General features: G+C 37.7%; 1 protein-coding gene across 3 annotated transcripts in view; it reads left to right on the top strand.

The window, feature by feature from the left end:
* The window catches only part of LOC126370032 (SUN domain-containing ossification factor), an 80,934-nt gene that overhangs the window by 41,153 nt on the left and 13,003 nt on the right, over positions 1 to 26,778 (top strand). The window contains exon 1 of one of the 3 annotated variants that reach the window (XM_050014680.1): positions 10,511 to 10,642. The exons of 1 other annotated variant lie outside the window; for it this stretch is intronic. The gene's annotated coding sequence lies outside the window, so the exon portion shown is untranslated. Of the gene's footprint in view, positions 1 to 10,510; positions 10,684 to 26,778 lie in introns of those variants that run through there. One more of the 3 variants, XM_050014670.1, reaches the window with a different exon arrangement.

A 26,778-nucleotide genomic window follows, 5' to 3' on the forward strand; every position in this document is an offset into this window, starting at 1 on the left:
GGCCTGTCCCGAGCAGTGGGACGTATACTGGGTGTTAGTGACATCGTAACGAATACTGAGGGGGTTGATTCAGACCATGATTCTGAGTTAAAATCAAGTGGAATTTTCCGTCGCAAAATTCATGATTTTTTTTTTAGTTTTTTTAAATTATTTTCAATTCTATACTTTTGCAATGGAAAATTCCACTTGATATTAACTCAGAATAATCAGATGAATCATCCCTCTCAGTATTCGTTACGATGACACTTACACCCCGTACAAGTACATACGGTAGCCATAAGTAGGTATGGGTGTTAGTGACACCGTAACGAATACTGAGGGGGATGGTTCAGACCATGATTCTGAGTTGATATCAAGTGGAATTTCGTGTCAAAAAATTCATGAAAATTTTTCTTTTCTTTTTAATTATTTTCCAATCCATACTTTTGCGACGGAAATTTCTACTTGATATCAACTTGGCCTGAACCCCTCAAAGTTTTCGTTACGATGTCACTAACACCCTGTATAAGCTATTATGTTATGTTATATATTATTACGTAGTCGATTAGAATTATGTATGGTACTACAAGTATCAAGCCAAGTAGTATCAGAAGAGCTGATTTCTAGAATATATCGATATATTCATCGATAACAATGCGACAATAGTAAACGTAAGTAGAGGTCGTTGTTTGAACTCTCGTGTTTAACATTGCAAGGATATTGCGTTTCATATATTGAAATGTATTGAAATGAAAAACATGAAAGGTAATTTTGGAACTATTGACCTTTGGTTTACGATTATAACGTGGCGAGGGACGTGGAAGGTTTAACAAAGAATTTAATTTTGTAGTGTTTTGTTTCATTCTTAAAAGACACTCTTCTTTCTTGTCTTCTCCATTACTGAATCCATTATTAAATGTTTTAATGTATGTGATGTGGTTGTAATTTATAAATAAATAAATTACTGAAGGTTAGTAATCTGCTCTAGACTCTCTGCTCTGTGTGACTCTAGATGCACACAAGACATAATAGCCAGAATTGCAATAGCCAAACAAGCATTTAACAGGAAAAAATACATTTTGAAAACCAAAAACATATCATTAAAAATAAGGAAACGGTTTATTAAATCATATATTTGGAGCATTGCACTCTATGGAAGTGAAACGTGGACTATGACACAGAGAGACAGAGAGAGGTTGGAAGCGTTTGAGATGTGGTGTTGGCGAAGGATGGAGGGTATAAGCTGGACTGAGATAGTGTCAAATGAAAAAGTGCTGGAAAGAGTTGAAGAAAAGAGAACCATATTGAAGACTATAGAGAACCGGAGAGGAAATATGATTCGCCACCTGATACGACACGATTCATTTATAACAAACATTATAGAAGGAAAAATTGAAGGGAAGAGAGGAAGGGGTAGACCTAGGATAACATTTATGAAACAAATAAAAGAGAAGGTGCAGGTCGTGTCGTATCGGGAGGCGAAGGTTTTGGCGGGAAGAAGAGAGGAATGGCGGTTACTCCACCGACAAGAGCGCAGCTCTTAAATAGAGAGAGAGAGAGAACGGATTTTGATGCGATTTTTTTAATAGATAGAGTGATTAAAGAGAAAGGTTTATATGTACAATAACATCCATTTAATAGTGGAGAAATACTGTTATTTTTGAGGTTTTTAATGTATGTCGTAAATAATTTCATGTTTTCTTCAGCATTGCACCCGAGCGAAGCCGGGGCGGGTCGCTAGTAATAATATATAATAAAACAAATTATGTCTATGGATGTGTTAACTTGAAGCAGGCGATATCTGTAATTTCGAAGCATGTGCGCTGGATACCCGACTTTATTATTTTTTATTGTGAGCAACATTTGATTTTTCTGACCGACCGCGACGTGTTGTGAAACCTTGTTATTGTCCAGCATAAGCGCCTGACTGTCCTCTGACTGATTCAGAGCTTTGTTTCTGTTAAATGAGTGATGAACTGTAGCCGGTAGCGATGATCGTTCGCTGCGACTCAGCCACTCACTGATTGAGTCCCCAAGCGAAACGCCGTATGGATACTTAATTTCAAATATACAAGATGTTAGTGACATCGTAAAGAATACTGAGGGGGATGATTCAGACCATAATTCTAAGTTAATATCAAGTGGAATAATCCGCCGCAAAATTCATGTTTCTTTTTTAATTATTTTCAATTCTATACTTTTGAATCATGGTCTGAACCATCCATCCCTAATGGAGACATGGCCTTATACGCAACATCGACGGTACCACTGCATTTCGAAGACCAGACGCTTCTATGAGAAAAGGCACTCAAAACCACATGAAACTATCCTTATTCAATCCTTTACATGTTTCTTAGCCCACCGAGTGCCATTTACGTCACAATTATTCATGGTTTCCCCGTTCTGACGTCACGTTTCATCTGGACTCTGTTATGCGAGTTGGCATTACTAATTTGCGTTCTAATTTTCCACTTGAGTGAATTGTAATGCATCTTCAGGAAAAGCGAAAGGCGATCTTTTATTATGCATGAAAGTATGCGATAGTCAATGTTTATCGTTTTCTAATCGTTCATCGTACTCTACAGCGTTTGTTACGTTTTTGCTCATACCAGAACGAAAATAAGATCCTTGATGTTTTTTCGTATTATTGTTACGAACTTTGCGTTTTGAAATTAAATTCTTGGATCATTTATATTACGTTCTAGCCCTTAGAATCCTTTTACGACTATATCCCAATTGGGGTAGTCAGAGTTACATCCATCGAAAGATGAATTAAGTGCCCACACCTCACCGAGCTTTCTGTTTGACCAATGTGGTGGTGAACCGTGTCGCGGTCTATAATGGTCGAGCCAACAGTGTTAGTGAAAACTACACTTAAGTAAATTAATAACTCATTGGTGAAAGCCTGGTACCACAATTCGCACTCTTTAATTCATCTTTATTGAACCTCAGGTCCACATTGACTTACAGTAGTTTTATCTTTTGCGAAATGAATACAAAAATAGAAAATAATAATATTATTATCATGGTAATTTACTCTCACGACAGTTTATTATTGAACAGCACGCCCACGATGCTTCAGACGTCGAGCTGTGGAAACAACACGACGTCTAAAGACGTATGTCTGTCCCAGAGGACGTCGGCAGACGTTGACGGAAATGTAGCGTGGTTTGGGACGTTCTTTTATTATCGTAGTATGACTTTCCGGGAACTAATTTCACGCGAAAATCGCCAGATTTTTGTGTTTATTTATTTAATGAAACCAAAGCTATTGTCATTTGTCAACTTTTATCATTACAAGATTCAAGTAAGCGCTTCATAATTATAATCACGGTGTTGCCATAACTACATAAAACGTCTGAACTTTTGCTTAGGGCAATATAGCATGGGTAAATCCGCATGACATGAAAAGCTGTTATTATACAGGGCGGCTCAAAGGCTCACGTTTAAAATGAAAAATTTGATAAGAGGGGCTCATTGGCTACCGGAAGTATGTTCAGCGATTATTTACGTTTTCGGAGATATGACCCATTTTGTACCTTTTCAAGATTTACAACCGTACTTCAGAAATCGTTATTTTGTCGCTAGCTCCTTGCTTTTATTTTACTTAATACCTATTCCTATAGCAGTGGACCATTAGCTAAAATAATAAAAACGGCCAAATTAAAGATAAGAAAATAATTACTTATTGGAAGTCAAAGTGAGAATTTAATCAAAATTGTTACACTTGTTAAAACTTCGCCGAAGAATAATAAACATTATGATATAGTCATGGACCCTGAAAATGTTTCTAAAAACTGCTCCATTTATAAGGCTTTTATAAACATCCTAAAAAAATACCCCTAGCAAAACACGAAGTAATTGCCCTCAAAGATTGAAAGACATGAAGTAAAATTTGACTTTTTAACATTATTAAAGATGCTAGAGAACATTTTTTTTTATAAAGACATGATGATAACATCTTAGAGTACGGGTGTTAGCTTATGCGAAATACAATTAGAACAGAACTGGCTCTATCATTTTACGTCACAAAGATGTCTGTCGCTAAAACAATTTCATTGTTATTATAATTAAAACACATAATAACGGGTTCTTACCGCGTTTAAATGGGGATATGAGACTCCCGATATTTCATTGTTATTGTTACCAACTTAATTGAGAGACTCTATTTTATAACGATTCCAGACAATAGGCCCATTAAAAATGTATAGTTTTGAACAACGATGCGGCACCTGACCAAATAATAATATTTTGCGTCAGTTGACATGTGCTGTGTATATACAAAGGTTTGTTAAATTACGTTTTTGGGAACATTCTAGATTGAAATATGCTTCTTTTGTTGCGTAATGTTGTGGAGTAAACAAGTATAATGTCTCGTAAGGACGATATAGATCGAAAATGTCGCAGGGACAGGAGGTGGACCCGGTGGTGTAATGGTTATCGTCATTAAGCTTACGCCGGCGCCATACATACATAAACTCACGCCTATTTCCCACCTTTTTTTTGACGTGACTTATTGTAGATTTGTCGCAGATGGCATTAACTACTTGGCCGGACAAATGGGGAGCGCTGACGGCTCTCACCCGGTACAACGTTTAAGACAACAGCCTGAGGGTGCCCAGTTGGGCGCGAACCTCGGCTCAGGGCGTCGTCTGAGAGGAAAAATATTTGAAAGAATTAATCGACCCTTGTGGGTCGATAGCGATAACCGCTGATGAGGGAAATCACCTATTTCCCACCGGGGTGAGCAGAGACTATGGAATTTCATTTGCTATGATCCTGACACACTTCTCGTGCTTACGCCGACGCCATCTATCTAAAAGATTGAGTATTAATATTACTATTTGTTGTTATATAAGCTTATTACTTAAGCTGCGGGTTCAAGTCCAGTCCTAGTCAGATTTTTTTTCAATTTAAATTTTCTATTTTGTAAAATGGATCAGAAAACGGTACGGATGTGGACCCAGCTCGTCACTTTGAGGAAAATTCATAATTATTCTAGAATGGCAAGGCTTTTCGGCGGGAAACGGGAACGGGACAGTTGCTTTCTTCATTGAGTAATCTAAATAATTAATACGAAGTGGTGTTTTGTGGTTAATGATCGCATTAAGTTAGTCGGAAGACATTCGCGAGTGTTATTATATTGGAGTATTCAATAAACAAAGTGTATCTGCCTATTTTCGCTTCGTGCCGGGAAGCCGCTTCATAACTCAAAAGTTTATGCGGACTTTTGAGTTAATTCGTTCGGGGTTCGGAGTAGGAGTCTACTCCGAGGGTGGGGGCTTAGGTTTCATCATCATCACCTTTCATCATTTCATTAATCATCAAGAAAAAAAATACGTCAGACATGGCTGTATGGGCATAGTTCTCTTTGCCTTACCCTTCGGGGAAAACCAAACCAAAAAAAAAAATTAGAATGGCAAACGTGGCAATTTGACAGATAGGGGGCTTTTTAGCGGGAAACGGGAACGGGACAGTTGCTTTCTTCATTGAATAATCTAAATAATTAATACGAAGTGGTGTTTTGTGGTTAATGATCGCATTAAGTTAGTCGGAAGACATTCGCGAGTGTTATTACATTGGAGTATTCAATAAACAAAGTGTATCTGCCTATTTTCGCTTCGTGCTAGGAAGCCGCTTCATAGCTCAAAAGTTTATGCGGACTTTTGAGTTAATTCGTTTGGGGTTCGGAGTAGGAGTCTACTCCGAGGGTGGGGGCTTAGGTTTCATCATCATCATTCATCACCTTTCACCATTTCATTAATCATCAAGAAAAAAAATACGTCAGACATGGCTGTATGGGCATAGTTCCCTTTGCCTTACCCTTCGGGGAAAACCAACCAAAAAAAAAAAAAAATTGACAGATAGGGTGGTAATGTTGGTATGCTAAATCTTGTCAACGTTGGCATTTCTGACGGTGTACCCCAATACCGTACCTCAATTACCGTCTTCGAAACACGTTACGTCACTCTTTGGTATGGCATGTTCCAGAATATTCTTTTTCCTGTCATTTGTTTTTATTTTGAAATAAGTGTTTACAAGAGAAAAAAATAACTGTTTCTGTGTGGTTGTTGTGCTGCTTGTCTTCCCGGGCATGTCGTAAAATCCGACAGAGGGATTGTGTCCTTTCTAACATGATGGACGATTGTTATGGATGCGATAGGCTGATCCCTTGTCACCATAATGTCCATCATGTCCATTTCAGGACTTCATATCAACAGTGTCTGCAAGTTGTCTTTGATTACTTGTGGCAGGCGTGAATTTCCGTGCTTCGGAAGTCACGTTAAGCTGTTGGTCCCGGTTACTACTTACTGATGCAAATTAGAAGTCGTTACATAAGCCATGTCAGGGGCCTTTAGCGGCTCAATAGTAGCCCAGGGTATCCACCTCACAAGCCACACGATAGAAGAAGAAGCAGGCGTGAATTATGTATGTTTGTAAAAGAAAAATTATGCTTTTTAGGTATTAAATGTTTTTCCGCAGTTTTCCTAATCTATTTTTTTTTGTTACAGGTAAGTAATGTACCTACAACGAAGGAGACTTTATTTTTATAATCTACGTGGTTGAGTGAGTACAATATAGGTACTTATTTTAATGTTCATCATCATCAGCCCATTGACGTCCCCACTGCTGGGGCACGGGCCTTCCCTATGGATGGATACGATCGGGCCTTAAACCATCACGCGAACCCAATGCGGATTGATGGATTTTAACGACTGCTAATGAAGCCAGGACCAACGGCTTAACGTGCCTTCCGAAGCACGGAGGAGCTCGGGATGAAAACTTTTTTTTTTGTGGTCATCCATCCTATGACCGGCCTTTGCGAAAGTTGCTTAACTTCAACAATCGCAGACCGAGCGCGTTTACCGCTGCGCCACCGAGCTCCTCCTTTGATGTTATAAACGAAGAATATGTTTCGAATATTAAATAATTAAATTTGGCATACATAAACTCACGTCTATTTCGCACCGGGGTAAGTGGAGACTATGGAATTTTGCTTCGGTCCTGACATACTTCTCTCGCTTCCTCCACATGCAAAAGTTAAACGTGAAGAAAATATTACGTATAGATTTGCAAGAGGACAACTTTACGCACTATTCACTAAAGCACATAGTAATCAGTCTGAATAACCTGACGACCCGAGCTAATAATGCACTTGTTGCATTATTCAGTAGGATGGATATTGATCGGTCACGGGACATCGGTTTTGTATTAATGTTAACCACAGACGGACACTACACTTTCATTATTTACAGTGGATAGCGCACTGGACTGAAATTCTAATGTACAAAGAGGCACGTTCGGTCTAACAGAAATCTCGGTGAGTTATAGGTATTTAGTAAGTACTTAGTATAAATAAATATACTCGTAAGTACTTGGTATAAGTACTTATATTTTTCAACATTTTTTTTTTTTTTTGCACTGTCTATCCCGCTACACTTTTCATTAAATTCATATCCTATACCTAAATGTTGCCTGGAAGAGATTGCTACCTTAGCAATAAGGCCGCCTGTTGTACTACCAATTTAATTATAATACTAATGTATTTTTAATGTGATTTAAGTGCAATAATAAGTTTTTGTATTTGTATTGTATTGTACTTAGTTCATCTTTCTATACATGTACAATCAAAGAGCAAAAGTGCAGTCACTGAGCCCAGCGAATTATTTGTAAACAGTGGTGAAATTATGAAGCATTCGTTGTCATAATTATAAAATTTATGTTTTTGTAGGTGTTTTTACATGACATGTAACCAGGTGTTAAGTGCAACCAGTTCATTTATTAGGGTGGTATTAATAAACTAATCTCAGCTGAGACTGCCCTCAAGATCATGCTCAAGCCCCTGTTTTTATACGGGTACTGTTACATTGACATGATCTCGAGAGCAGTCTCAAAGCTGAGATTAGTTTATTAATACCACCCTTACTTTTCAAGAAACTGATTGGATTTTTGCACCTTATCGTACCTCTGGCTACCCCAGTGGGGATACAGTCGTGAGCTTATGTTAGATTATGGAGGCAATAGCGGGAGTGCTCCGAGATCGGAAATCGTTCTACTTGTCTGCCTATGGATTAGTCTGTGGCGGCTTAGATTAGTGTGTTATGTTATGAGATCAATGACCGACCTCGTCAAAGGACTATACTCTATTAATTTGACACAGCATAATTAGAATGTCAGCAAAATAAAGATAATCACTACATTGACACCGTATAGTGACAACGCCCTAAGCGCCTATTTGGAAACTCACACACATCTCCCTAGCATTATCCTGTTTTTCACAAGGTCCGCTAGGTAAGCGTAAAAAACCGGACCTGTGAGATTTGACAGGTCCGGTTTTTTACAGAAGCGACTGCGTGTCTGACCTCCCAACCTGCGTAGAAAAAAACCGGCAGCCTTTTTATTTTATTTATTTATTTAATAAACACGCGTAACAGGTTACAGACATAAAACTTATGAAATAATACACTTTTTGAGGTTCAGACTGAAACCCAACTAAACGTATGCAAGTTATACAATACTATGACGAGAAAAGACAACGCAAAACTAAAAGATATTATAATAAAATATTATACTTAGCTCTGCTACAACATGGTAACAATTACAATTTATGGATCTACGGCCAAATATTGAGGTGAGCATAAGTTTCTAACAAGTAAACGAATGAAAGCAGGAAAATTATTATTAAAAATATCAATATCCTTGTCATTGACGACAAGGTCGTTGTACTGACGACAAAACGCACTATTCACTAAAATCATTATTGTAAACAAAACCTCGCAATAGACACGCTAGTTTCAATTATCAGTATATCCCAATCGGGGTAGTCAGAGGTACGTCACGCACCACACCGAGCTTTCTGTTAGACCAACCTGATATTTATCAGTTGGGCCGTATCGCCATCTACGTATAATGGTCAACCCAACGGTGTTAGTGAAATTGAAATGAATTGAATGAAATCGAGGTATATACCATATTGTATTCTTATGTTGTTACACTAGACCTCGATATATTTCAGCGGAACGACTCAGGACCCCATTATAAGTGCTGTTCACTATATATTATGTTGGACAAGGTCAGAGTCATTGTGTCTGCCCGCATTGCGCACGAGGCTGAAATTGAAGCCAAAACGAAACAATTTGCCCCAGCGTATATCCTGATTCTTTCGAGAGAAACAGACACCGTTTTTTTTTAAAGAATCATCACCATGGTATAATATATTTTATTGTTATTTCTTTTCATTTTATTTCATGGAGGTAAAGATCTAGCTTTTCACAGGATAGATCACAAAATGCGTAAACGCAGGGACGCTACCTGCGCGGTGGATCGCCATTGTTCAACTTATACGCCGCGGTTTACAAGTTATATTTGCTTTGGTTAGATTAGTATTCCTTCATCATTAAAAACAAATGATAAAAATAAATGAATGATCCGAATGATTGATGATAGGAGGACCGGACCACGAAAAATGGAAAGTGGAAGGAGAGGCCTTTGCCCAGCAGTGGGACTTTGTTGGCTAGATTAGTTAGTTAAATTATCCGAAAACAAATTCAAATTTAACTATAGATATTAGAAGTAAAACCAGAAAATGGAGTTATTTTAGGATTATATTAACGAAATTGACGTATTATTCGTGGCTCATTAATGGTTTATTCTATTTATTATTAACGTCAAGGAAGCTTAAAGTCTGATAAAAACAGGAAAATTAAATTCCAGAAATAATTGTCACCCTCACCGACGCGTCTGCATGAATATTCAAGTTTACTTCACCAAGCGTAAGTATTCGCACGACAATGGACACGTAGTCAGCTAGTCGATCGCAAACGTGTTCAAATTCTCTTTTAACCAGAAGGCCGATATAGAAAGTAAGCTTAGCCATTCGGAAAGCAAACGTGATTATGTGATCTTTGAGACGCAAGTTCCGGTGCCTCTTGGTCGCTCTACATTGCTATGACATCCAGTGGTTGAGCGTCTGGAGGGGACATATCACAAAAATCACTTTATGAGCCCTGGTTTGGTTAGGACATTACAGGCTTATAACCTGATTGTCCGAAAGCAAGATGATCCGTGCTTCAGAAGGTGATTTAAGCCGCTGGTCCCGGTTATTACTTACTGATGTAAGTACGCAGTCGTTACATGAGCCATGTCAGGGACATTTAGCGGTTCAATAATAACTCTGACACCGGGGTTGATGAGGTTGGTAATCAATCAAGCGACTCGAGAAATATAGTAGTAGGTAGCTACAAAAGAACCTCCACTATCGCGCATTTGCAAATCACCATAAAACCACAAAACAGTTGAACCAAATAACTGCTATCGGTCAACAACTACAGATTTCTCGTGTCCAACCTGTTTGCATGCTCTAGCGAAAAAACCTCGACCTTGCCGCCTCAACAGCGACTCTAATTTCATCATCTCAGAGTCGAAACTGTTCTAATGGAGGTTCGGAAATTTCGCTATCAAACGGCCTTTGAGTGCCTCTGTTCAGTGCAGTGTTCGCAGCATTCGCGATTCGCATTCGATTAGTTCAGTACACCGCGAGACTCGGTAGGAGTCGGGCGTGCGTCACACTAACGGTCGCATGTCTCGCGATCGTAATTATTTGCAACGTCAGAAATTCGCGCATCCAATTCAAAAATCTGCGGATCGTTCGAAAATTGAAAGTGTTCGTTTGCTATTTATACTTTTTTGAAGTTCTAATCTGTGGTAATGTTTAGGAATGTGTTTCCGCGTCGTGGGAAAATCCTCTTGCGTGTGCTATGTTCGCAATTGTTTCAATAGTGACCTGTTTTAAAACACGTGTCGTTTTGATGAGAAATAATAGTGCATATAAAGTGCTATTAATCACGTTATCCTTTTGGTACTTCATTTGTTTAAATAAAATCTTGAGTTAAGGCACTGTCATCGTTGAAAATCTCTACCAACTTTACAAATCCGTTCGTCTTTATTATTATATCTATTGTAGTAGTATTTTATGATATTTGATGTGTTTAACCGCTATCAGGAGATAACAAAACATGCGCATACCTTTAAAACTAGTTATCATTTTGTTGATATTAGGAGACACCAAGTATCTACAGGGTGTGTCGTGACTAACTGTTGGAGTAATGACAAATGATTCATCAATTGTTTGGAATTGTTTTTTTTGTACTATAGTCAGAATTTAAAAACAATAAATTCAGGAAGTATAGCACACACGTCACGACGATATCGCCGTGAACATAAAAAATAAATAGGTAGGTACATTTTGAGTAAGTTTCCAGCGTTCAAGTTTTAAGTGAGTTTTCACGCATGCGTAATGTTTTGCTTTTTAATATTTCTGTACGTGTTATCGACTTCTTTATCTTACATTGTTTCTATTTTACCTAAGTCCGATTCTAATTAGGAATGATATATTTTTTCCGGTCTCTATCGGGTATAATATCGTATATAGAGTGCAATAAGGCCGCCTATTGTGCTTATGTTTTATTCGTATGTTTATGTCCTTTGTATATGTTGTTGTGCAATAAAGTATTATTGATTGATTGATTGATTGAATAGGTACGTAAGTACCTACCAAAAAGGTTTTCAGAAAAAATGTTTTTTTACTGCTCTCACTGGTGCTTAGGAAAACCCACAATAGGAAAATTCGCATAGTGAGGAGCTGGTGGTATTTTTTTCTGACTCTTTGAAAATAAAATTAAGTTTCTGTCTACAAGCATTGGCTCTTTTACCTTTGCCTTCATCACATCACTAATTTAAGAGCCATGCTCGTGTCGGTGTAGTATTCTCCATGCTATTTTTTTAGGGAAAAATAGGTCAGTGGTTTCCCTCTTGCCTTCCGCCCCGCAGTACTGTCTGACGCGAGGATGGCGCCCAGAGCAGTCTATTTCAAAGCCCGTTACCTTTGCCTTACTAAATTCATAATCATGATTGTACAGTTATGAGCAATATAATGTACCCACTTTAGGACTCTGTCGCACTAACATATTTGACATTTAGTGAGACTTACAGTTCAATTTGTCAAAAAAGTTAATGTGACATGGTACCAAAGTGTATACATATTAATGCTCGTGACCGTACCCAGACTATATTTGAGTTACTATATCAAGCTTATAACTAAGTAGTCTCCGCGAGAAGTGTTTGGTTAACTGATACGTGACAATTCATGTTATTTACTTTGTATTTTAGCGATATCAATGTCATCGTTGATACCTGTCTGTAATTTGAGTGCGTCGTTTTCTTCCGGCATTATGGATATAGAGGTAGGTGGTGACCCAAGAAAGTGTAGATGGATTGGGTAAAGAAGAATTATGTATGTGAAGGGTGTCATTTCGGAGAACACGACTGACATAGACACGTTGTGCCACTTAAAATGGGATATGGGCAGGAGGAAGATGGCGTTTGCTTCACGAGTTATTATTGTACAGTCATGAGCAATATAATGTACCCACTTTAGGACTCTGTCGCACTAACATATTTGACATTTAGTGAAACGTACAGTTCAATTTGTCAAAAATGTTGATGTGACATGGTCCCAAAGTGTATACGTATATTAATGCTCGTGACCGTACGACCGTACGTCGTGAAGTACTATTACTATTAAGTAATAGTACGTTAAAAATAAATGAATTTGATTATATTTATTCAATTATTTAAGATAAGCACAACAGATAGGACAAATACATTGGAGACAGACTACCTCTGTGCAGTGGGTGGCCTTATTGCGAAATAGCAATTGCTCCTTAGACAATGGCCCCGATTCCTGCAGACACCTCCTAATTTTATTTTAAGTGAAGTCCTTTTCTTAGTCGCCGAAAAGGAAAGGGACGGGTGATTGACAACTGTTAATTTTAAAATAAATAAAGAACCCGGGGGAAAAAATAGGCATCTCGCTGGTATGCAACCCGTTTGACGTGTGCTGTCAACTTAATTTTATCGGGTTATTGGCCAAAGGTTTTTAAAATTCCTGCCTAATATTGACGTGTGTTCCATAAATTTTATCCATGTCGATTACCCGTCCCTTGCCTTTTCGGTGGATAAGAAAATGACAGGTATAACTTAAAATAAAATCAGATGGTGTCTACAGGAATCAGCGCCTGTCTCTCCTATCATATTATATACGCTAATAATATTACGTTCATGCTTACACTTTGCTGACATAACCTTAAAGGAATCCTTTGCGTTACCTTGAGAAGCTCTTTCTAAAAAGGTCGTGGGATAAAATCCTCGTATAGACGGTAAGCCTGTCTCCTAATATATTTTCGTCCCAGAAAACTTCGTCGAAAAACATATCTTTTAAAACACAGATTAATACGTTCGTTGGTTCGTCTTATACTTACAATACAAGGAATAAAAATAAATTGCTGTTCTAAATTCTAGATAATACTATTTTAAGTAAATTAAATTCATCTTTTTGGGGTTATGTACCTATACGCTTTTACAATAAAATACCAGATAATATTTTGAATTTCTCAGAAAATAAATTTAAAGCTCATGTGAAGCTTACTTTATGTAAAAAAGCTAAAAGCTGTAAGATTAATGATTACCTAAATTATAAAAATGTCTGGTATTAATTAAATATGTTCCTCTAGTTATTAAATAACTTGTAATGTATACCCTCATTGGTAAAAAAGATTTGTTGCATTGAATTAATTCTCTTCTTTTCAGCCATAACACCTTGCGAAATGACGTAAATTCAAAAATGTTACATTGACCTTCAACAAGTTTATCCAGATAATTACGTTGAATAAATGATTCTGATTTCTGATTTCTGGATACATATAGGTACGTATCCAGAGTTTTCAAGCATATTGTCCCATTAGGGATATCGAGTCGGGCGTGTGTCCTACTAACGGTCATACGTCTCAGAATCGTAAAATTTGCAACGTCTGAAATTCGCGTATCCAAGCCAAAAATCTTAGGATCGTTCGAAAATTCAAAATCAAATTGTTCGTTCAGTATTTATATTTTTTAACACATAACATAAGCTCACGACTATATCCCAATTGGGGTTGACAGAGGTACATCCATCGCAAGGTATACTTGAATGTTTTCAAATGTACGTTTTAACCACGCCTACGGCTTGACTTCGCTCTAATCGGCCGAAACGGTATCAATTCGTGTCTAAAGCATGTTTAATAAACATATGTATAGGGGTTAAAATGGCCACATCGAAGCAATTCATCTAAAAAAGCAATATTGCAATTTGACATTAGCGTACGTATAAGTAAGTGCGCAGTGCAAACAAATATCAAATGCAAAATTCCATGTTCATCAATATTAGATTTATCGTGTTGCAGTGTCGCAGAATTTGAATTTAGAACTAAGTACTTTATTGTTGTTTCGTTTGGAATCCCGCGTAAATATCACAACAAAATTGTTTTAATTTTAAATAATTTATTCTAAATTTAAATTATGATACTCTTCTATAAGTTAATCTTAAAATTGGTAAACATGGAAATTGGCATTTGTTTGTATTCGTATTACGATGTTTTCCGAGTGTCGTTAAGAAAATAGAGGCGCACTTTATTTCGTATATATTTTTTTACGTCTCTCCATACTTAACAGATTAGGCCATTTCATTGCATAATAAATTGCTTTAACATTTTTTTTACCAGAATTAGTATTCCTTCAGTGTTTTGATAGGACATCTCTCTTATTAAAATCATAACTTATTATAATATTATTGTTGTCTTCCTTATATAATTCTTAAGGTAAACATTTTATGTGAATCTTTTACGCGCGTAAAGGATTTCCCTATAGGTAATGATGTCAGAATCGCAGGTAAACATTAAGTCATTAACCTTATGCTTATCCGCTTTCCTTTAAATGTTTATAAAATCATTAAAATTCAATTTTCAGGTTAAAATTCAATTTTTAACAGGTCTATTTCCTTAGTAAAACTTGCAGCCATATTTGATAAGTCCGTTGTTATGAAAGCTAAAAGTTATTAAGGATATCTTGTCTACTTGTCCTGTTACGTATAAGTAACGGTATGCGCTCGAGCATGTAGGTAAAGATAACGGTTGCAGCCGTGAACCGTCTTACACGGTTATGGTTGACGATCACGTGGTCTATGGGAGTGGAATTGTGTCTGTCAATACACGGAACATAACAAGCATTAAATTTAGGTACTGCTTAAATAAAAAAAAAACTTACACAAAACATAAAAGTACCTATTACAAATATTCCTATACATTTCGACAAAGTGTCTGTGGTGTGGATAAGTACTTATCTTCACCTTGTATAGAAAATCACGTAAGCGCCTCTTTGAAAAAGCACATTCTAATCTTAATTTCTTCAACAAAACCGCGATTTATGTCTATTAATTTAAGAGCCACGCTCTTGTCGTTGTAGTAATCTCCATTGATGTATCCCCTACAAGTTCTAAGAACTAAATAACAGTAGTTATTTAAAAGAGAATTCTATTTACTTATAGAAACAAGTCAACAGTCTAAAATACATTACCTTTTGCAATTTTCCTTTGAATAATAGAAAACAAAAAGATGTCGCAACGCTTCCAAGCAGAGTAGTACTCAGTCAATAACCAGGCCACTTGCAAACCTTGAAAGCCTGTCGGTAGCGTTCATACTACTATTTTTAAATTCTCCAAATGTCACATAGAACGTTTTGACATTTATATTTTTTAATATAAATTCAGCCGCATTTATATTTTTTAATTTCATTCCATTCCATGTTTTCCAGGCGGTTGTTTTTATTTTTTAAATATGTATATTCGATTTTACTGGCTGGTTTAAAAATGTAACGTTAATTATTTTTTATTGATAACCAAAGTAAACGATGACAATTGGCAATGGAAATAACGATGTTTTTTCTGTGAATACTAATGTAATGACTTAATTATGCGTATTTATATAACATTAATTAATGTATGCATGAACGCTGCGCAATTTTTCTGTACATATTTACGTACACAAAAACAAATCTACCATATTATAATGGGTGAAGGGCTGGCAACTTGTCACCATACATCCTCTTAGGATTTTACTCCTGGTCACCCGGTCTCCCGAATACTCCATACAAAAATCTATCTCACTCTTACCGTGTACCGTCTAACGTATAAGTGCGAATGAGATACCGCGCGGCTACTTAGTCTTAACGGCTTAAAGCGATTTAAGACTAAAGTAAGACCCAAAGGGGGTGAGGTCAGCACCCGGTACAAATTGGCGCGGGGGGAGAGTTACCGTTCTATACGTAGTATTATTCTTTATGGCTTGTGCCAAGTGAACTAAAACGCCGGCTTCAAAACATTTGTATGTTATGTTATGCATGAATGTAGGTCATTGCTTCAATATTAACTTGTTTATGTTTCAGCGCGTGCGCTATCTAGGTTTACTAATCTGTAAACTTGTACATTTATAAATACTGCCGATAGGGTACGCTGGGGTAATGTGATATAATCTACCTGCTTAGAGAAAACGGGAATAGTTAGCTCGTGGTTTTTGATACGTGATCCTAAGTTGACAGTAAGAAAATATTATTATGTCTTTTGTTTTTGTCTTATGTCTTTGAAAATATTTGTAAGATTTCTAATTTTATAGTTAATATTTATAAACGTGATAAATCATTCAACCGAACAGGGGGGTTAAAAACGGGGCCACCTGATGGCCCGAAAGTAAAATGATCTGTTATTCGGAAGCCACGTGAAGCCGTTGGTCCCGGTTATTACTTACTGATGTAAGTATGTAGTCGTTACATGAGCCATGTCAGGGACCTTTGGCGGCTCAGTAATAACCCTGACACCAGGGTTGATGGGGTTGGTAATCCACCTCACAACCCACACGATAAGAAGAAGAAGAAAAATAAGAACACACATCTATGTTTAAAGAGGAGTAAGAAATGCGTTTTATGTAATTACGATGTGGGGTATTAACATTGTTGTGTAATTGGTCATTAATATAATCTTAGTTCAATGCACTTAAAGGTCAAGCATGTTACTTTATACACTTGCTGTTTGTGTAGATAGCAAGATAAAGTCTTTCAATGTTTCTTTTTTGTCGCCTTTTTTCCTGTATTCAGTTCAATTAGGGACTTCCCAGGCTATTTTCCTCAAAAACAGTATAGATTTTTCTTCGTTTAACCTTCTAATCTCGTGGATAACAGATGTTTTAAGATGCATATTTTTTATATTTAACATAATTAGGCAACGTATGCCCACTTGTTAGTCACAAAAAAAGAATAATAAGAAATACACCCTAATACATTGTTTAAGCTGTTAGTCGGTTGGCACAATTTTTTCGATTCTACTCCGCACCATCCAAATCCCCTGGTAGTTGCGGCTTCCGAATACATCCCGCTTAGCGACGGTACTGAAAAGTATCGGCGTCCGAAGGATGTAATATACGATCCCGACGACCCGATTACTCTAGCCATAGAGGCAGCCAATCATCTCGCGACACCAAGCACTTCAGGACCCCGATACACCGACCCCGCCGGCGTGGTCGACGATTTCCCTCAACTGGGGTCAATTAATTTTTTCAAATATTTTTCCTCTCAGACGACGCCCTGAGCCAAGGTTCATGCCCAACTGGGCACCCTCAGGCCTGTTGTCTTAAATGTTGTACCGGGTGAGAGCCTTCAGCGCTCTGCATTTGTTGCGCCAAGTAGTTAATGCCATCTGCGACAGATCTACAATAAGTCACGTTAAAAAAAAATTGGCACACTAGACACAACCAATTACCTACGACTGCCTCACTAAAACCCCCATGAAATGTTTCAGCGCAGGCGAGTCATACCTAGCAGCAACCATCTGTAGGATGTTGTTGGGACCGTCTCGCATTCTTGCTAATATGGATGAGGTATTTTTCCTTATTATGGCAAAGAAGTCGTCCGTTCGATTTTCAGCAAACATGCTAGATGCTGAGCAGTAGGCTAAGCGTATGTACTCGTACGCATCTTATATCTTTGTTTTTGGGTATAAATGATGAGTGCTTTTTATTACACCGAAGCACAATTACATCTTCCACTCATTATTATTCTGAATAATTTGTTTATTCCTAATACTCGTATTTAATTTCACATTTTTGTAAATAATTAATATACCTATTTAAGTAGGTACTCCATGTCATATTAATGATCAGGAAGCGTTCTGGTTCCAATGTTGTTTTAATGGTACCACACCTATACTTGTTTCACTCGTTTCACAGAAACAGAAATATAAAAGTTAACAACTTAACACGCCCTTTTCATATATTCGTTTTCTTTCCGCGTTTAACGAGTTGTCTACCTATACAGGGTGTTTGTGACATCGTAACGAATAGCGAGGGGGATGATTCGGCTCATGATTCTGAGTTAATATCAAGTGGAACTCCCAATTCTATACTTTTGCGATGGAAAATTCCACTTGATATCAATTCGAAATCATGGTCTGAATCATCCCTTAAAGTTTTCGTTACGATGTCACTAACACCTTGTATACAGGGTGTTAGTGTCACCGTAACAAAAAAAAATGTCTACTTAATTGCACTAAAAACGGTGGTAGGTGTCTTTCTTGTCGGAAATGTTTAATTCAGATTTTGAGTTTTTGCTACGCCGCAAAGTAAATCGAGCAACGCGAATAGTCGCTATACATAGCCCTAACCGTTGTTGTTGTTTGATTTACATTGACGGTTTTTAATAATAAAATGTCATTTTAATTTTTTTTATTTTAAACTTATAAAACAAACAACACTTTATAAACTTAAAAATTCAAAAAAGGAACACTAAATCTTTGTGTGCTGCATTTGTCGTAAAAAAGAATATACCTAGAATAAGCAGGCAACTCTTATCACTACAACTAAAATGCTTTTTTAAATTAGGAATGTCTTGACGATAGCGATTAAGTAATACTCATACCTAACGCAGCTATTTATAACTATATTATCGAAAAACTGATATATTATGAAATTTCTATTGTTAGTTGACGTTATATATTAGTTATATATTCATAAAATCTTTAATTTTCCAGAATGTAATTTATCACTTTTAATAGTTATTAACCCATTTATGGCATAAATAAATCATCACTAATTTAACAGCCACGCTCTTGTCGGCGTAGTATTCTCCATGCTACTTTTTTAGGGAAAAATAGAGCAGTAGTTTCCCTCTTGCCTTCCGCCCCGCAGTACTCTGTCTGACGCGAATGGGATGGCGCTCAAGTCTATTTCAAAGCCGTACCGTACTCCAGTCCTCCGCCTAAATAGTAGGTAGGTATAGTAGGTACTGACAGTTACTGCTGCCCTCTATCAGGTTCTAGGTTACAGTCCCTGCGACTTGCCCTTTCCGCCCTGCAGTGCCGTACCGATGGTAAATACATTACTATATATTATTGTGAAAAAAAGCGAAAGTGATATTATGTCATGATCGTAGTAAGTAGAATTCCGTGGCCTACCCTAATGGGAAATGTACCCTAAATGTATGTATAAATAGGTACTTATAAGCTGCAGTAGTTTTAGGCGGATGACACGTTTCTTATACATAAGATTAAACGAACTTACCTGTAAGTGAAGTTCTATCTCAATTATACGAAGCTCCTTGTTCGAGAGGACTCCCTCCCTTCAATTTTAATATCCCGCCCTAAAGCTTCCACAGGTGATGGAGTTGTCCATGAAACATGCTTTAAACATAATGACATTAGTTGACAGCTGCGTTCAGGAAGCGGGAAACTTTTTTTTTAGCTTTGGATATGAGCTTTGAAAATTGTGACGATGCTAGAGCATAAGACGTAGACTAGTTTTTAGAGTTTTTACATGTAAAAACTGACGATTCAAAGTGTAACTATTTTACCTATTGAATAACGATATTTTTGAATTTTGAATTCATGCGGCCATTTTAATTCATCTATGTTTTACGCGATAAAATGTTGTTCTAAACATTTTGAAGTTAACTTCCCAGAATTTGTCCCAAGCCCTAAACACCTTTTCAAAATATCTCACGTATATAAATACGGAATCAATTCACCGTAACACTACTGCGACTGGCGAACAATAGTCGGTAAATAGTAGTAGTTGAAAATAGATAGTGAATGTTACTAATCAGTGAATACTGATAGTCGGCAGTGGCTAAACGCGGGCCTCAGTGAAAAGGGCCATAACTTGAGCCAATCGATAAAGTTGGATAATCTAGACTACACGTACAACAACGTAGTATATTTACTCTATGATATAACAGCCTCCGTGATCTAGTAGTTAGAGCGTTAGGCTCACGATCTGGAGGTCCACGTTCTAGTCCCGATGGGGACATTGTCGAAATTACTTTGTGAGACTGTCCTTTGTTTGGTAAGGACTTTGCTGGCTTGAATCATCTGGTTGTCAAAAAAAAAGTAAGATGAATCCGGACTTTCAAGTGGGCACAGTGGAGCAGCGTGGTGGAGTATACTCCATACCCCCTTCCCGTTGATTGAGGGGAGGCCTATGCCCGGCAGTGGGATATAATATATAAGCTGTTTATGATGATGATGATGACGTAAATTAACGAAATGCCATGTTATGAGATATATTAGTTTATGATAATGAATCCTATTTTATTTTAAACTCTAATAGAAATTTCACTAACACAGTTGGCTCGGCCATTATAGACGGCGATACGACAACACATTGGTCTAACAGAAAGCTTGGTGAGGTGTGGATACTTAGTTCATCTTGCCATAGATCTCGACTACACTTTGAAACCATGTCACATTATCTTTTTTGTTGACAAATTAAACCGTAAGTCTCATTTAATGTCAAATATGATAGTGTGATAGGGTTCTAAAGTGGATACATGATATTGCTCACGAGTGTACTCTACTACTCCAATTGGAATATATTCGTGAGCTTACATTATGTCTTATAGAAAACACTTTCGATGGGTCCTTACAGGGTGAGAGCCTTTAGCGCTCCCCCATTTGTCCGACCAAGTAGTTAATGCCATCTGCGGCAAATATAAGTCAAATCAAAAAAAAATATGGGTCCTCAGAGGCCCCAAATTATCCCTAGACAACTATGCCTACATCACTGCTAAACAGTAAGTAGTGGATTATTGCGCTGTCTCCGCAACCGGGTCGTTAGGCTCGCCCACTGCGCCCGCGCAGCGAGGCGGCATGTGGGATTTGATCTAATGCCCGCGGTACAGCCAAGGACATAATTCGTGGACGTGTTTAAATTGTGGTTTGGAAATTAGAAGTAATAAGTTTGGTGCTTGGTTTTTTTAGTTCGTTTTGGGCTTTTATAAGATATAAATATGGTATCATGTGCGTAGTGGAGTATGCTCCATACCGCTTTCGGTTGATGGAGACCTGTGCCCAGCAGTGGGTCGTATCGTATACATAATGGATAGGCTGTTACTTAAATAGAAATAGAAATACTCTTTATTTGTCTTTGAGTATGCTCCATACCCCCTCCGGTTGACTGAGGGGAGGCCTGTGCCCAGCAGTGGGACGTATATAGGCTGTTTATGTTATGTTGTCTTTGAAAAGGGTATATTAATAAATGGAAGGGTACATTAAATATGGTATGACGGAAAGAGACTTAAGATTTTTTAATTGTAATTTCATTTATATAACCCTCCACGGCCATCTCCGAAGCGTTATCCCGTTTATCACGAGGTCTACCTGTACCTGACCTGAAGATTGACAGGTCCGGTTTCTTACAGACGCGATTGCCTGTCTGACGTTCCAAGCAGAAGGGAAAACCAACCCAACCATCCACAGATCAGGTTACATACCTCCGGAAAGTTCGCGGGGTGTTTTTCTCCACCACTGTTTTAAATACCTAACCCTTAAAATCTGGACTTTCCTCGTAAAAAAAACCGGTCCAACAACGGCATAAGAAATCTACTTAATATAATTGATTTTCTTGCCGGCTGTACCGTTGTAATCCCAGTTTCTCCGTCCCTTTCAGGGCGTTGCCGTTAGAGGGAGATAGATCAGGCTTTCAGTATTAGCCTAATTGGATTCTAGACTGTAGGGTGCCACTCGTTGAACAAGCGAACGCGATAGCGGGAACTTTTGACGATTCTTTTCAGCCTGATCTTTTTTATTTTTATTAAAGGAGGTTTTGACCATAATCTCTCCTGATACTCTGGGCATAGAATGAAGAATAATACTTACTATTATTACTGTTGAGGAGCTCGTTGGCGCAGCATGGCGCATGGCGTTAAGCAACTTTCGCAAAGGCCGGTCATAGGATGGGTGACCACAAAAAAAATGTTTTCATGTCGAGCTCCTCCGTGCTTCGGAAGGCACGTTAAGCCGTTGGTCCCGGCTGCATTCATTAGCAGTCGTTAATAACCATCAATCCACACTGGGCCCGCGTGATGGTTTAAGGCCCAATCTCCCTATCCATCCATAGGGAAGGCCCGTGCCCCAGCAGTGGGAACGCTAATGGGCTGATGATGACTTACTATAGAATGGAAACTCTCCGCCCCGCACCAATTTGTACAGGGCCTCGACCTCACCCCCTCTGGGTTTTTTAAATGACCGTAGGCCATTAAGGAGTAAGGGGTAGAGCGCGCGGTAAGACTGGGCACCCTCAGGCCTGTTGTCTTAAACGTTGTACCGGGTGAGAGCCTTCAGCGCTCCCCATTTGTCTGGCCAAGTAGTTAATGCCATCTGCGGCAAATCTACAATAAGTCACGTCAAAAAAAAATAGGCGCGGTAAGAATAACAGCATTAGTGTCCAGGCTATGCTTTGGGTTAAATGTGCGATTCAACGCGAGCATCAATGATTTCTATCGATCATAATTAAAACACATAATACCGGGTTCTTATCCGGGGAACCCGGGTGTTTGGGTTCGGGTGATTAACGCGGTAAGAACCCGGTATTATGTGTTTTAATTATGATGATAACCGCGTAAACCTCAAAACAATGTACTTCCATCGATTATATACGAACTGAAGAGTTGGTAGTTCCATGCGCCCGCGTCCGCGCATGCAGTGCAGACAGGCCGAATCGCTTAGCCTCGAACGACATTCCAATATTGCACAGGGATTTGTCACTGTGATTACCTTCTATTGAAAGTGCATCCACTAAAGCATTTTGGTGAGTATAAATTCTATGTGAAATTATGTTCTGGGTTGGGAGTAGTTTAAAAGCCATGGTAGCCCAGTTGGAAGAACACTCGACTCTCACAGTGACGTCGCTGGTTCAAATCCCAGCACGGGCCTAAACTAATGATTTTCGTATTTGTTTTCTAATTCATGTTGGGATCATGAAACATGTTTATCTCGTGAATTTTTGTTTCTATGTATAGTATATAGAATAGACAAGAACACCAAAGACAAACAAACACAGATCAGGAGGGAAATCAGGTTAAGACAGATCTAAAGGTGCCAAAAAACGTTTTCCTTTTTCTATTTATCTTCTTTTTTAATTTTTAATAATAGAACAAGTAATAATAAGTGCGATTTTGTGACCTTTTCTATGACGTCACAGTGTGCTTTTTCATACAAATTCCATAGTCATTTCGCGTTTTGACGTTTAGTAAAAAGTAACTGATTTGACTAGTTGGAAACTACCCTGTTGCTGTACTTTATTATGTCAAAACGGCCGTCATACCGTGCCGCTTTTAATATCTGCATTATCTTATCTACTGCCTTATCCGGTATATTCCAGATTTCACCGGTTCACGCAAATATAACGCTGGAGTGACGTCGTAAAGTTTGCTCCGTCGGTGGTCGAGTTAAGTTAAAGGCGGGGCAAAGTTAGTTACTTAGTTGTTGTAGCCATAACCTGCTGGATGCGGTATGAATCTTGATCTAGACTACAGACTGCTAGCTCCCGGCACTACGTTCACACATGCATGTAGGAAAGTGAGTAGAACGGAACGTAAGACAGAGATAATACTATGGAAGGATAAAGAATGGGGATTTGGTTGTTTATGGTATGAATTTAGAATGCTTAATGAATGGGACGGAATGAAGTATTTTTAAAAAGTAAGACGTTGTAGATGGCCGGGTGATTGAATTGGGGACGGACGGTGTCAAGATGCATTTTTTTGTAAAAGAGAGAGAGAGAGAGTGAAGAACAATCAAATATCCCTTTAAATTCCATAACCCACATACACACATAAACTCACGCCTATTTTCCACCGGGGTAAGCGGAGACTATGGAATTCCGTTTGCTTCGATCCTGACAAACTTCTCTTGCTTTCGTTCACACAGACTTGGTTTAAATATATCGCGCTAAGCCTCCAAGTATAAACCCGATTGATTTTGAGTTTTTTCTGTGCCGCTATGTAAATCAAACAATGCGAACAGTCCTTAGACTAGGCAGTTATGTAATAGCGCATAGAACCCAAATTTATAATAAAAATTAAAAGCTATCAATGTAACTCGATCAATGCAAATAGTAGATAGCTATTCTACGTATACCTAGTCTAGTTTTTAATTTGTCATTTTTATTTTTAATTTTGGTTCTATGCAGCTTAAAGCACAATATGGGACTGAAAATAATTTAATAATTTACACAATAATTTTCAGGAATTTTCTGACAGGAAATTCCACTTGATGTCAACTCAAAATCATGGTCTGATTCATCCCCTAAGTTTTCGTTGCGGTACTTACTAGCATTCTGTATACACCCACTCGTCGCCAGGAATGTTTAATATAGGGGATGAGCCTATTTATATTAGCAGTAATAAAATATAAGTAGATAAATTAATAAGAAAAGCAAGAAGGGAAACCACTGCCCTATTATTCCCAAAAAAGTAGCGTGGAAAATACTACACCGATAACAGCGTGGCTAAACTTAATATCTTATCTTTATTTCTTTTTTTGATAATTTTAAATATTTTTATTATAATGTTTAATTAAAGCGTAATTATAATTATATATAGTGCTCTGTATTCTATACGTGTGTGCATTATGTAAATCATAACATACGAAATCGTAATCTGGCCCATGCGATACAAGCTGAGCTTAGTGCAGGGACCGCCGCTTATCTAGAGCAATTGGTCATATATAATTGTCTGTATTTTCATTGTAAAATTGTATGTCTATGTTCAATAAACGATTTATAATTATTATTCTATCTATAATCACATAGAAACGTTAGGTACGTTTCCCGTAGATAACTTGTCTCATTTACTCCACTCGGTACCAACAAATCATTTGCAATTTCACAAGGTACTTACAAACAACGACTCCCACGCATACCCGGTCTATAGCTTACGTGCGCCAGCGCAGCGCCCAACTGCAAATTACACGGCGGTCGCGTGGGCACACTTGTTTGGCCGTATAGGTGCATAGGTACAGGCGAGAGCGGTAAAGGTCCTCTTAAATTTAAAAAAAAAAATGCTGTACCTATATACATTCATACAAAATACATCGCGCAGTTTTGTTTTTTTTTTATGGGCAAAAGGCGTTGTCAACTGCGAGCTTATGTGCCGAGGTTTTTCTTGCAGCTACTTTTCCTAGGCTATACGGGTTGAGAAGCTGCACTAGTTTTACACGGATGAGACGTTTGACTAAAAATATGTATTTATTTGTATAAAAATTGACGATTAAAAGTGCAACTACTGAATAATGATACTATTGAGTCTTTAGCAAACAGTGGTGAAATAGCTGATATTTCACAAGCTGTTCTACGAAAAAAAATATGTCAGTGAATTGTAGTACTGTTACATGTTATTACGTCAAAAACTTGTAAATTTTTTATTGGGTTTCTAAAATTGTATTCTCTTCATACATTATACTCACATACACACTTCGACTTCGACTTTTATGAGTTTGGATTAATGTTTGTATTATATACATAATTGATATCACATGCTTTCCATGATTTGTGCCCGGTTAATGACAATAGGCTCGCCCCCTGCTTAATGCCATGGGACTTAAACATAGCTAAAAAAAAAATAAAAAAAAATCTATCTAATCTATTAAATATCTCGTATACTTAAAGGTTGCCTGGCTTATTGTACTCTTTCTATTTCTTGTTTGTGCAACAAAGTATTTGTTATGTTATGTTATAGCTGCGAAGAGTGGGTGTTCTATACACCTCCGCCTACCCCTTCGGGGATGCAGGCGTGATGGTATATTATGTGTAAATTGGTATTTTCTTCGTACCTGCTTTACTGTTTGTATATACTTGTACGCGCGAAAGCATAGTCTTGTTAAGAGTAAATGTGACAGATTGTTATATCGTACTAGAAACAGATTTCACCGAATGGTGCCGGTGAAATTACTATGGCATTTTCTCCTATAGCCTCCCGTTTATGGCCACTGTAAATCTATACTTGACGCTTCTCTACAAGGTTTACGCGTAAACACCTATTAACCGTTATTAGTAGAAAGTTTAATAGTAACACTTAGGTACATTGTTATATCAAGATGGTCCTTAGAAGACATTTTGAAAACTGGACTTGTGTTCCCAAGTTTTTAATTAACTAATGTTTTACATAAACATCATTAATAGCCTTTAGAGGGTGTTAGTGACATCGTAACGAATACTGAGGGGGATGATTCAGAGTTAATATCAAATGGAAAATTTTCCGTCGCAAAATTCATGTATTCTTGGTGTTTTTTTTTTAATTATTTTCAATTGTATACTTACTAACACCGTATCTACTTGTATGGCTACTTGTATGTAGTTGTACGGGGTGTAGGTGACATCGTAACAAATACTGAGAGGGATGATTCAGACCATGATTCTGAGTTGATCAAGTAGATTTTCCTGTCGGGAAATAAATGAAAATTTTTGTGTCTTTTCAATAATTCCACTTGGTATGAACTCAGAATTATGGCATAAATCATCCCTCAAAGTTTTCGTTACGATGTCACTAACACCCTGCATACGTCCCACTGCTTAGAACAGGCCTCCCCTCAATCAACCGGAGGGGGTGGAT

Source organism: Pectinophora gossypiella, chromosome 1, assembly GCF_024362695.1.
Source record: "Pectinophora gossypiella chromosome 1, ilPecGoss1.1, whole genome shotgun sequence".
Taxonomy (NCBI): Eukaryota; Metazoa; Arthropoda; class Insecta; order Lepidoptera; family Gelechiidae; genus Pectinophora; species Pectinophora gossypiella.